General features: G+C 45.4%; 1 pseudogene; it reads right to left on the bottom strand.

The window, feature by feature from the left end:
* The window catches only part of LOC115478387, an 85,640-nt pseudogene that overhangs the window by 20,004 nt on the left and 52,327 nt on the right, over positions 1–13,309 (bottom strand).

Below are 13,309 nucleotides of genomic sequence, written 5' to 3'. Positions count from 1 at the left end.
GAGGGGAGGGGAGGGGAGAAAAAGAGTTTCTCTTTCAAAATCAATGCTTCAATGAATCATTGCAGCAAGAGCCCTGAAAATACTCTGTATATTATTGCTACTATACAGAGCTGAAACTGAGGCAGTCATACTTTTTTTTTTGTTACATTTGTACCCCGCGTTTTCCCACTCATGGCAGGCTCAATGCGGCTTACATGGGGCAATGGAGGGTTAAGTGACTTGCCCAGAGTCACAAGGAGCTGCCTGTGCCTGAAGTGGGAATCAAACTCAGTTCCTCAGGACCAAAGTCCACCACCCTAACCACTAGGCCACTCCTCCATATAGTTTCCCCTTTGCACATTGAGGCAGCTCAGGCCAACACAATTCTCCATACCTCCCACAATGAGGTACGTGTTTGGGAAAAGGTTCTTCGCCTGCATCAGAGCCCGGGCATGTCCAGAGTGGAAGAGATCAAATATTCCATCAGCATAAACTCTCACCGGCCGGTCAGCTGGAACACAGAACAAGATAAATAAATCACTTCAAGTGAACACGGAAAAATATATATTTGTATAGCTGAAGACATATGGTCCACAGCAAACACAGATTTGTTTTTATTGAATATTGCTTTGAATTACTTTGTAAAAAAAGTCAATTCAAAAATCTGAATAAACCATAAAAAAGTCCCCCGATAAACAAAGAAGCCATTTTCTAACAAATGCATTGCACTGAGTTTTGAAAGATATTTTTGCACAACGCTTTTGAAGAATGGTTAAAAAAAAAAAAATGTGGTAAGGGGAGGGGGCACTACAGGGAAAAACATCACACACTGGTGTCTACAGGGGCAGCTCAAAGCACTCTGCTGCCCGAAATGATGGATGAGATGGTGCCTCCTCCCCTCCATCAAGGTCCCCAAAATAGAAGGGCCCTCTAAACTCTGGTCAGGAAGAAGGGTGATCTCATGCATACTCAGTGGGGAAACCCCCAAAAGCCCTCACTTTTTCCAGTCTCTGGTTTCTGCTTTTCTCTTTATTGTCTCCGTTTCTGTTCAATTACTATTTCTTTTCTCTTACGCTCCCTTTTTCACTTCTTCTCGTACATCCATCTCCAACAGTGATCCTTCACTTTCAGCTTTCTTCCATTTATTTTTCTGCCTATCAAACATATAAATGGCGAGTGACCGTACTCACTCGCAAATGCGCAGTAGAGACTTCCCTGTCTGTCCCGCCCCCGCGTCAATACATGATGACGGGGGGAGGGGGGGGACGGGGGGACAGAGAGGGAAACTGTGTGAAGGGGAGGGAACCACCAAGGTTGCCACCGCTACCCCCCCCCTCCGGAGTCGCCGCTGCTGCCACCCCTCCACCTGGCCGTCTCTTTGCTATTCAACGTACATCTCCGCAGCAGGCAGATCAGCTGCCGTTGGCCTTCCTTCCCTGCCTGTGTCCCGCCCTCGCTGACGTTACGTCACACGAGGGCGGGACACAGGCAGAGAAGGAAGGCCGACGGGAGCTCAGCTGATCTCTGCCTGCTGCGGAGATGTAAGTTGAATAGTGAAGAGACGGGCCGGGTGGAGGGGCGGCGGGGGGGCGGTGAACTCGGGGGGAGGGCTAGTCCACTCACATTTTAGCCCTCATCATCTCCTTCTCTTACCTGGGAGTGCCTGCTTACATACTCAATGCCTGCCAGCCCTCTCCAATCTAGATGTCCTGTGTCAAAAGGGAGGACTAGGCCAGAAGATGCTTCTCAGGCCTCACACTGCCATTTCCTTTTAGTTTTGCAATTTCTCGGACGAGTTGTTGTTGGCCAGGTCTAACTCCCACCAACTGCATACCTCCCCTCCCACCTGAAAGTTAGGTAAGCCAACCACTTCACTCAATTCTAGAGGCCACTGCTGGGTGTCTGGATATGACAGCTGTATCAAAGGTTGTCTCACACCAGCTGTTTCGAACAGCCTGTCTGATCAGAGACACCAAGCCGAGTGTCACATCTTTGTAACAATTCTTTTTTTTTGAGTTTGTTAGACATTTAATCATTTCCTTGTTAAACCAAGTGACAAAGCGCTGAAATTCTGTGTCAGGTAAATATTTGTCCTGCACCCTACATTCCAAAATCAGGGAATGCTATAGGATGGTATTTCTCAAGCCTGACCCTCCCCGTCCGCCTGCTCTCTTGTTTTAAATAAGAGTATTGTTTAAAGGTAAGTGTTTTAATGAGAAAATGAAAGGTTTGTCTATGCAACTCCCTTCCCAGTGCTGGACCACTGATTGTCTGGGTCCATGCTATTCCAAAGCACGTGTCCAAAGTACTGTAAGAGTACATAAGTACATAAGTAATGCCATACTGGGAAAAGACCAAGGGTCCATCGAGCCCAGCATCCTGTCCACGACAGCGGCCAATCCAGGCCAAGGGCACCTGGCAAGCTTCCCAAACGTACAAACATTCTATACATGTTATTCCTGGAATTTTGGATTTTTCCAAGTCCGTTTAGTAGCGGTTTATGGACTTGTCCTTTAGGAAACCGTCCAACCCCTTTTTAAACTCTGCTAAGCTAACCGCCTTCACCACTTTCTCCGGCAACGAATTCCAGAGTTTAATTACACGTTGGGTGAAGAAAGATTTTCTCCGATTTGTTTTAAATTTACTACACTGTAGTTTCATCGCATGCCCCCTAGTCCTAGTATTTTTGGAAAGCGTGAACAGACGCTTCACATCCACCTGTTCCACTCCACTCATTATTTTATATACCTCTATCATGTCTCCCCTCAGCCGTCTCTTCTCCAAGCTGTATAGCCCTAGCCTCCTTAGTCTTTCTTCATAGGGAAGTCGTCCCATCCCCGCTATCATTTTAGTCGCCCTTCGCTGCACCTTTTCCAATTCTACTATATCTTTCTTGAGATGCGGCGACCAGAATTGAACACAATACTCAAGGTGCGGTCGCACCATGGAGCGATACAACGGCATTATAACATCCTCACACCTGTTTTCCATACCTTTCCTGATAATACCCAACATTCTATTCGCTTTCTTAGCCGGGGGCTCAGACTTCCCTTCTCATGTGACTGTTTCACCGTTAAGTCCCACTTCTGTTAAAGTGCTTAAATGCAGAAATTATATCTTGGAGCAGACAAGCAGAGCATCTCTGGAAAGCATCTCAGTTGCATCACACGTGCAGAGGAGGAGGGGGAGCAGTTTTGAACTTCTCAGCACGTAGGCTATTACGCCTGCCAGAATCCTGCACATAAAACAAAACCTAAAAAATTCTGTACAAAAAAATTCAAAATTCTGTGTGCAAAATTTGCAAGTTTGTTATAATTTAAACAAAGACCCCCTCCCTGTACAGAAATACCATCGATATTTCTTCCATCCCCCCCACCCTGCACCCATAGCATCCACCTTTTTTTCCAGCCCCCCATGCACCCACATACCACCCATAGTTTTTCTCCAGCCCTGCACCCACACATAGCGTCCACCCGCACTCACTAGTGAGCTACGATGAGGAGGATCTGCAGTGGGACTACCTCTTCGGGGGCAGGAAAGAACTCCACTCTTTCCTGTCCGCTGCAGCTGCTCTGGGCTGGTACCACTACTTCTTCCAAATGGCCGCCGAGACTTTCTGCGGTAGCCTCACACAATTACTGTTTGACGTCTTGGCAGCCATTTTGAAGTGGCGGTACCAGCCCAGAGCAGCTGCAGGGCAGGAAAGAGTGGAGTTCTTTTTCTGTCCCCAAAAAGGCAGGAAAGGAAGGCCCGGGGAAGGCCCGTCAAAGCTTGGGGAGCAGTGGGCCAGCTAGCCAGCCAGCCACCATTCCTGCGGTGAATGGTAGATTCTGCAGGAAAAATGGCAAATCCTGCAAGGCTAGAGAATTCTGCATTACACAGTTGTGCAAAATTCAGGCAGGAGTAAGCTCTATCACTGTAGGCTCCCATTTAAACAAGTGAGTGTGGTCAACAAAAAGAAGCCCCCCCCCCCTTCCATAGGTCCGACTGAACTCACCATGTGTTCCTCGGACCGCCTCTTCCATTGTTACCCTCACATATGGCTTACTGTAGTCAACCTCCAGCTCATCAGAAAATGGAGCTGGCTCACTCAGAGTCTAGTGTGAAAAAGGAAAAGAAATTTTACCTTACAAACTATCCAATTAACCCTCTGGGCTGAAATGCTCCAAAAAACAAAGTGTAGCTACCGCAACATGCGATTAAAAAGGAACCTTTACTACTCTAGATGCAGAGTCCTGCTATAGAGGGAGATAGATCAGTCTCCATTCAGACCCCTCGCTTCCCGTCGAGAATATGTCCCTGGGAAACAGACCAGCTCTCCTTCTCTCAGGACAGAAATCCCCTCCGTACCCCTGAAGAAAGTTCCAATTCTTCAGTGAAATGTACCTTACCTTTTGCTATGAGCACAACGCTTTACATTTTCTGTGCACTACTGTCCCCTTGTGGCTTTCTTCAGTCAATGTTAGATATTTTTTCACAAGGTGCCACTAAATAGATTTGATAGGGTAAAGGAAGAGACAGCAGCAACTTTTCTGACTCAAGTATAATAAACATTTGCCTTGGGTGTGTGTCTGTGGGGGGCTTTGGGAAAGCGTGTGCCTATGTGTCTGTCTGGGAGGGGTGAGGGAGGGTACGTTTGAAAGGAATGATTCCCTAACTGCTGTGTTTCAGTGTGTCACTGTTTCTATGTCGCAGCTACTGAGATGTTTCTCCCACAGAAATGCACTGGGGCCATTTTTCACCAGGGAACCTCAGGTCCGATCTCTTTTACATGGGCACAGGATTTTTCTCCCAAGCCAAATCTGGTTCCTGTTCTATAAACATTTCAAAGAGTTATTTTGGCCTTGGGTAGGCAGATGGGCTGACATTCTAATGTATAATTTCTGACATTATGTTAGGCTGGAAAGGTTGGAAAGGAAGTCTAACAAAATTACAGGAGGTTGGTTTTTTTTTAATCCATGCCATGGCGGAGCCATGATTAAGTTCAAGGCTTGTATGCTACTGAAGGCAGCTTCTAAGCAGCAAATTTGCCTATGCTAGTAAGATTAGCCAGCACATGACCTTTGAAAAAAAGCAACCCTTGAACGAGGGTCATAACCACAGCTATGATAAGGAATCAAATAGGGTATGTCAGCAGGTGACTATGTACCCTAACAAGGCCAGTCCGACGTCAGACTCAAAGCAGGAGCATCAGAGACTATTAGAGAGCCGGTACTCAAACCAGTCAGAAGAAACTCAGGTACCACTGAACACGCTTCGGGATATCTGAACTTTATCACAAATGTCAGTCTGCAGTCCCACAATTCACAGCATGACACGAGTAAAAATCCCAGACCAACTCACTCCAGAAATCAAATTATTATGCAGGTGAACTCTGAAGATCTGGATCAGCTTCACTCAGAGATAAAATGGTACCTCAGAGATCTCTAAGCAGCTGATTTTAAGCACATGCTTTACACTGCACATGCAAAGAACTGAGGGCCAGATGCACTGAACTTAACGAGCCAGCAACGTGGTTTTTAAGCCAGTTTAGCGCGCAAGTAGTAAACAGGGACATGCACAAAAAGGGTTCTCCGAGCCATTTTCCTGTCACGGTAGCAGCTAACGAAAACGGAATGCAAATGAGCTAATTACTATTACAATGTGAATGCGATGCGATGCGATGCAGTACCATTTCCGACCCCATGCACCGTGGAAAACCTAACGGGAGGTCTGCACCTCTCGTTGGGGCTGCTGTGACAGGGACCCAGGCAGAGGAAGACGCCCATCGCAAAATCTGAAGAAAAAAAAAACGTCCAAGTGCTCGTCAGGGACGTCCTTTCAAGTGCCTAACACTTGGACGTCCTTCACTCAAAAAAAAAAAAAGGACATCCCTGACGAACACTTGGACGTTTGTTTCTTCAGATTTTGTGATGGGCATCCTTCTCTTGGACGCGTTTTTCTTACAACTAAGGTGCCCAAACCTCTCTCAGCCAATCACAGCACGTTTAGCTGTCACTGGTGTCAGCTAAATGCGCTGTGATTGGCTGAGAGAGGCATAATCGAAAGGGACGTCCAGTTTTGATTTGGGTGTCCTCGCACGTCCCAATCCCCGATTCTCTCTTTCTAGGGTCCCGCTCTCTCCTGCGCAATGCCCGGCAATTTATTGGTTGTAGATGGCTATTATACACGCAGCTTGCCTGCGTGTATGAAGCATTCTTTGGCATGCGCAGAGCAGCCAGCATAACGATTGGCTGCTCTGCGCGCGCTCAGCTGGCCGACTGGCTTCCCCTCCTTAGGAAGGAAATCGCGTGCAAATGAGCTAACAGCGAGCAGCTCATTTGCATGCGATTTCCTTCATGCATGCCCGTTTTTACTGATTCGCTAAGGGATCGGTAAGGGAAGGGTTCTTTCCATGGAGTTAGTGAATCTGGCTGTGAATCGTGCCAAATGATAGAAAGTCACTCCTAGAACTGATCATGGTATTGCTTTTACACAAGTAGTCTTCAAGGGAAGGTTCTGGGATTATTCCAGGAGCACCGTACTGGGAATGAACAAACAATTAGAGAAAGTCTTGCAGCTTACATAGAATCCACTACGGCCCAACAATACTCTGCAACACGTTATCTTTCTAATAATTGAGTTCATAATCTTCTTAAAACTACAAAATAAAACTAAACTTAGCAAAAGCCAGTGGTAGGGCTGATTTTGCCCCCCCCCCCCCCCTCCATGAATGTGGCCATAGACAGAAGTATGTATGCAAGGCCGCCGCTTGAAGTCTCGGTGGCAGCAAAAGGCTCACCGGCAGCGGGCAGGAAAGAGTGGGTATCTTTCCTGCTCTGAAGAAGCCACAAGACCACCAGGGTGAATTGAGGTACGTGTGACGAGGGCACCCTGAGGCTCGGGGAAGGAAGGCAAAGCTCGGATGCCTAAATTTCTGCGAGAACCTTGCAGGACCTGGGTCCATCCCTGCGGGATCCCTGCTATCCCTGTTCAGCTCTCTAATCTGAAAACCTCCAGACGTAAGCCACCAGCAAAGTTCAAATGACCAAATGGACCAGGAGCAAATCACTCATAACCAGAAACTGGAAAGTGTGTCCATCCACCTGCTGGAGATAGAAAGTACTGAGCAGCTGGACTGGATTATCGAGAGATGTCTCAGCTCAGCTTTCAGTTATCTCCACCTGCTGGTTGATGGACATAGCTAGCCCACAGGCTCTGGAATACTGGGAAGCTATTTAAAGGAAGGAGGAATTAAACAGAGGATCACCAAATATGATGGAGAGCCTGGATTGTGTATATTATTGATCAGCCTATTTTATGTGGCAGTAGCAAGAGCTACGTCAACTGTAAGCTTGGCAAGACTGCGCTGGTATTTCAGCAGATGTGCCAAATAGGTAATCAACATTATGGGAAATATTAAGCGGTCTAAAGCCAACTGCAACTGCCAACTGCAAAGCTGTCGCAAAAAAAGTGGGAGAGCGACCAAGGATGCCAGAAACTGGAGGATGTTGAAACGATAAAATTATTTATCGTTTCAACATCCTCCAGTTTCTGGCATCCTTGGTCGCTCTCCCACTTTGTTTGTGACTTTGTCTTTACCGTGGGGTGTTTGAGTTCTCCGCTTGTTTGGCGGATTTTCTCCCACAACTGCAAAGCTGTGCCATCAAACACGGAAAATTACTTCAAAGATACAAAAAAAAACAACAACAAAAAACTGAATGTATTCCATCAACAGTGCCTGCGAAGAATTTTTCATGCTAAGGATGTAAAAAGAATTGAAGCGGGGCAAAGAAAAGCATCGAGAATGGTATAGGATTTGCATTACAAGACGTATGAGGAGAGACTTGCTGAACTAAACATGTATACTCTGGAGGAAAGGAGAAACAGGGGTGATATGATACAGACGTTCAAATATTTGAAAGGTATAAATCCGTAAACGAACCTTTTCCGGAGATGGGAAGGTGGTAGAACTAGAGGACATGAAATGAGATTGAAGGGGGGCAGACTCAAGAAAAATGTCAGGGAGTATTTTTTCACGGAGAGAGTGGTGGATGCTTGGAATGCCCTCCCACAGGAGGTGGTGGAGAGGAAAACGGTAACGGAATTCAAACATGCGTGGGACAAACATAAAGGAATCCTGTTCCAAGGGAATGGATCCTCAGAGGCTTAGCTGAGATTAGGTGTCAGAGCCGGTGGTGGGAGGCGGGGCTGGTGGTTGGGAGGCGAGGATAGTGCTGGGGAGACTTATACGGTCTGTGCCTTGAAAATGACAGATACAAATCAAGGTAAGGTATACACAAAAAGTAGCACATATGAGTTTATCTTGTTGGGCAGACTGGATGGACCATGCAGGTCTTTTTCTGCCGTCATCTACTATGTTACAATCACAATCACATTACAAATTAGCAGACCCTGCAAAAGTGACTCGCAGACGCTCCAAGATATTGTAGCTGAGCAAAGGGTCTGGTTGGCTGGACACATTCTAACTCTGCATAATTACCAACATCCCAAAATCGCAACGTGGTGGATGCCAACAGGTGGCAAGAGAAAAACAGGGAAGCCAAAGACGACCTGGAGTAGCCCATTCAAAAAACAGCTTCAGTACCTTGGCACCAACTAGGAAGGGATGGAAACTGCTGCGGTCGAGAGAACACCTGCTGCCCAAACAGACTTAATTCTAAGCCAGTCTAATTTTAAATTAGTGCAGATTTATTTATACGTCACCTCCTTAAAAAATAAATAAAAATAAGGCACTTCCTGAACTACAATATGCAATTCTGTAATACTTAATGGTGTTCAAACTCCTTGACCATTGAAGAACATCCTCTCTATTCAAAGCCTTGCAAGTTCATGACCCAACAGTCAAACAAGAGGATGACTTCACATCCCTAACCAGGATATGCTTGTTTGAACAACTAGTTTTTTTACTAACCTGCAAAAAGGTCAGATTATGATCGGATGTTCTCAGGCAAGGAGTTCCCCCATTCCTTTACTTTTCTGGGATGACTGGTCCCTCTCTGCAGAATGCCACAGGCCCCCGAAACACAGCCTACTAAACTGGCTTGAAAAAAGTCATGCAAGGATATTAAAGGGTAACACTGTGAGATGAAGTTCCTTTTGCCCTTCACTCGATGCTCTGGCCTGGTTGGCTGTTGAATCCTTAAGACAACTTTAGCCATAACTAAAGTTACGCTTACAATAAAATGTAATGGGGGCAGCCAATATTAGTGGTGAGATGTGGGCCATCACACTCAAAACCCCTCCCCACCCCTCAATTCTAGCTGATTTTTTTTTTTTAAGATTCTCTAACCAAGTAGGCAAATTCTTTGGAGAGCATCAACCAAAGTAATGTCCAAAATGCATTCTCCAGTCCAGATTAGCAAAGCCTCTTGCAGAAGCAAGAATGTTTAAGTCTTAACTGATAACAGATTAATATTTAGGCTGGATTTGAAATATGGAAGCCCTGTAGATAGGTTTATGGAGACTATTCCAAGCAATTCAGTGCAGGAACCAAAATTGGGATAGCAAGGGAAGAGAATCCACCAACAGTGAGTTGGGCAAGACAAGAAAGAACCATGACAGAATCTGAAGAGGCAAATTAGATGCCTGCTGTTAAAGCAAAAGTAAGGAAGGGGGGACATGTTTGGCGCATGCACAGAAGAATTTCACAGTAAGCCCAACTCCTGTGCGCATGCACCAGGCAAACCCAAACTCGAAGAACAAATTGGCATCTGTTTCCTGTGCCTTTAAATATAAACTTTTCAACTATTTTTTTTTTAACTTGAAAGGCTTATATTTAAAATGCAGGAAACAGGCGCCACTGTGTGCTTTCACGTTTGCGAGCAGACTCACACACATTTGTTTCTCATTACTGGCGCTTAGAGGCTTGCACAGATTTCCTTCTGAACATAAGAACAAAAAAGACCAAAGGTCCATCAAGCCCAGCATCCTGTCACCAACAGTGGCCAATCCAGGTTGCAAGTACCTGGCAAGATCCCAGAACAGATCCTAGGAATAAGCAGTGGATTTTCCCAAGTCCATCCTAATGGCCTATGGACTTTTCTTTTAGAAAATTATCCAAACCTTTTTGAAACCCTGCTAAGCTAACTGCATTTACATTTTCTGGCAATGAATTGCAGAGTCTAATTACTCACCGAATGAAGAAATAGTTCCTTTGATTCATTTTAAATTTACTACTTTGTAGCTTGTGTGCCCCTAGTCCTACTATTTTTGGAAAGAGAAAACAAGCGATTTGCATATACATGCTCCATTCCACTCTATTTTATAGACCTCTATCATATCTCCCCTCAGCCATCTCTTTTCAAAGCAGAAGAGCCTAGCTGCTTTAGCCTTTCCTCACAGGGAAGTCGTCCCATCTCCTTTATCATTTTCGTCACCCTTCTCTGTACCTTTTCAAATTCCACTATATCTTTGAGATGCGGCAACCAGAACTGCACAAAGTATTCTGCTTCGAAATTAAAGAAACACTGTCAGATTTTAAAGAGAGAATAGTGAGAAATCCTCTGTTCAAGGAACCTAAATGCCTGTTCTGAGCGGGCATTATTTTTTCAGTGGCAAGGGTTTTTGTGCACTGTTCCCTGAGCATTGGGAAGGAATAGGAAATGACCTCATGAACATCCGTTTGACTACAATAGGCATGCTATTTCCACAATCTTTGGTGTACTTGCTCCCCATGCTAGAGCCTCTGAGTATTCTGTGCTCACTAATGCGTGCGCTAGTCCGTCGCTATGGGCCTCTAGTGCCCGCTTTTGCTTCTGAGCATCGGGGGCATAAGCTTTTCTTGGATTTGCTGGGTACTACTGTCATTGTGTGAAAATGATTCCTGGTCATCAAGACCTCAATGATCTGCTGAAAGGTGGAGTTAACACACCTACGGATAAGCAGTCAACATCTGCACACTAGAAAGCATTCAATAACCTTAAGAGTAAAGTTATGACCACACCCATGCTGAGGTTTGCCAGACTGAAGCCTGCGGGTTTAAAATACCTCAAACATGATGACGCAGCAGCCCTTCATAAACTTTGAGAAAGAACAAGATGAAAAGCTAAGGAGAATATTGTGCTCTTGCCCCAATAACTCACTCAAGTTAATTCCCCCAGGAAAGAACAATGGACAGAGAAAAGAACTCTATCCTGATGATTCACTTGAGATATGGGAAAGGTTAATCTCCTTGAGATAAAACAATGAACAATGACTAGCAGAGCTCTGGACTGTTAATTCATTCAATGAAAACTGACGAGCCCTGTGTAGACTGAGACCAGGCTGCTCAGGGCACTGGAAGAACAATGCTGGATTCCTGAGTGTAACTGAAGAGGGATTCTGTAGGCCAATGCCAGCTCTCTCCAATTAAAGTATAAAGCTGGATATTCACCCCATGTAACTGCACGAAGAATGGACATGTGATAATATCATAAAATCAGATTTTTCATGATTCGTTGCAAGACAAAAAAATCCTGTGGTAATTATGTAGCACAGTTATATAAATCTGAGTGCTCTGCATATATACAGTGGTCTCCTAACATTTATGGCGTGTCTGGTTAATGTATTTGATTGCTTTTTTTCTGGGGGAGGGGTATAAGGGACAAAATCAATGCTAGAAGACAAATGTCAAATTTGAGAGAACCCCCCCCTCATGTTTCTAACAACAAATCCTTATCATCCAACACATTCCAAAAACTTATTGACACTGGAGCCCAATCTGAAAATCCTAGGAGTAACAATTGATCATTAACTATCGTTTGACCCATAAGTATCCAAAGTGGTGTCCAATATCTTCAAATCACTGTGGAAATTAGAACCCTAACTCAATCACTAGTATTATCTAAATTTGATTATTGCAATGTCATCTATGCAGGTCTAAAAACCACAAACAGGAAACTAGAAACTGCCCAGGACACTACTACTACTGATCATTTCTATAGCGCTACTAGACATACGCAGGTACTTTCTCTGTCCCTAGGGGGCTCACAATCTAAGTTTTTGTACCTGAGGGTTAAGTGACTTGCCCAAGGTCACAAGGAGCTACAGTGGGAATTGAACCCAGGTTGCTAGGCTCAAAGCCCGCTGCACTAACCATCAGGCTACTCTTCCATGGCAACTCGGCCTTGTTTTGGAGCTCCCGATTACTCTAAAGCGACCCCACTACTATTAAAATTACACTGGCTTCCAATAAATCCACACATCACATTCAAATTGTGTATTCGTCTATCAAATAATCTATGGTCTATCGCCATCTTATATGCAGAACCTCGAATTGCCAGTGCGTAACGTTAAGAAATCCTCCAGAGGCTTCCTTGTCTTACTTCCCACACTGAAATAAAATTTAAAAATTCACACTGCTGGATTCTCCTATGAAATGCACTAAGAGATGGAATTCCCTGCCTAAGCAATTATGTCACACAACTGAATATTTCATATTTCGCAAATTGCTAAAACATACTTGGTAAGATCACTGACAGAAGCAAACTACCGTATTTTTCGGACTATAAGACGCACTTTTTCCCCCCCAAATTTGGGAGGAAAATGGGGGGTGCGTCTTATAGTCCGAAGGAAGAGATTTCCCTCCCTCCCCCCGAGTTCCGGATCACCCTCCCTCCCTCCGAGTTCCAGATCGCCCTCCCCCCCCGGCCCTGTCACCACTCACGCAATCTTCCCTGGTGGTCTAGTGATGTCGGGGCAGGAAAGAGCCCCCTCTTTGCTGCCCAGCGCGCTGCTCTCCGTCCTCCTGTATGCTGCCTGACGGTCTCGGCGAGATTCAAAATGGCCGCCGAGACTTCAATTCTCTGCGGCCATTTTGAATCTCGCCGAGACCGTCAGGCAGCAATGCATACAGGAGGACGGAGAGCAGCGCGCTGGGCAGGAAAGAGGGGGCTCTTTCCTGCCTCGATGTCACTAGACCACCAGGGAAGATCGCGTGACGTGAGTAGGGAGAAGTGCTGACAGGGCCGGGGGGAGGGCGATCCCGAACTCGGAGGGAGGGATTCGGACAAGACGCACCGGAGCACCTAGGTTTTACAGGAGGGAAAAAGGAAAATTTTTTTTTTCCTATTTCCCTCCTCTAAAACCTAGGTGCGTCTTATGGTCCGGTGCATCTTATAGTCCGAAAAATACGGTAATCCAATACCTAATCTACAGGTTGTAATATTCATGACGTTGCACTCTATTCACATAATTTGACAGTGCATTTGATACTATATGTTCTACGAAACTAGGAGTGGTTATCAAATGTTTGGGATAATGTGGGATACAAATGTCATAAATAAACTAAAGGACAGAATAGAGGGGGAATGGGGAGGGAATGGGGACCTCAAAAGCTCTAATAGATTGT

This window comes from Microcaecilia unicolor, chromosome 10 (genome assembly GCF_901765095.1).
Source record: "Microcaecilia unicolor chromosome 10, aMicUni1.1, whole genome shotgun sequence".
NCBI classification, from domain to species: Eukaryota; Metazoa; Chordata; class Amphibia; order Gymnophiona; family Siphonopidae; genus Microcaecilia; species Microcaecilia unicolor.
This window is presented reverse-complemented; position numbering and strand designations above follow the sequence as displayed.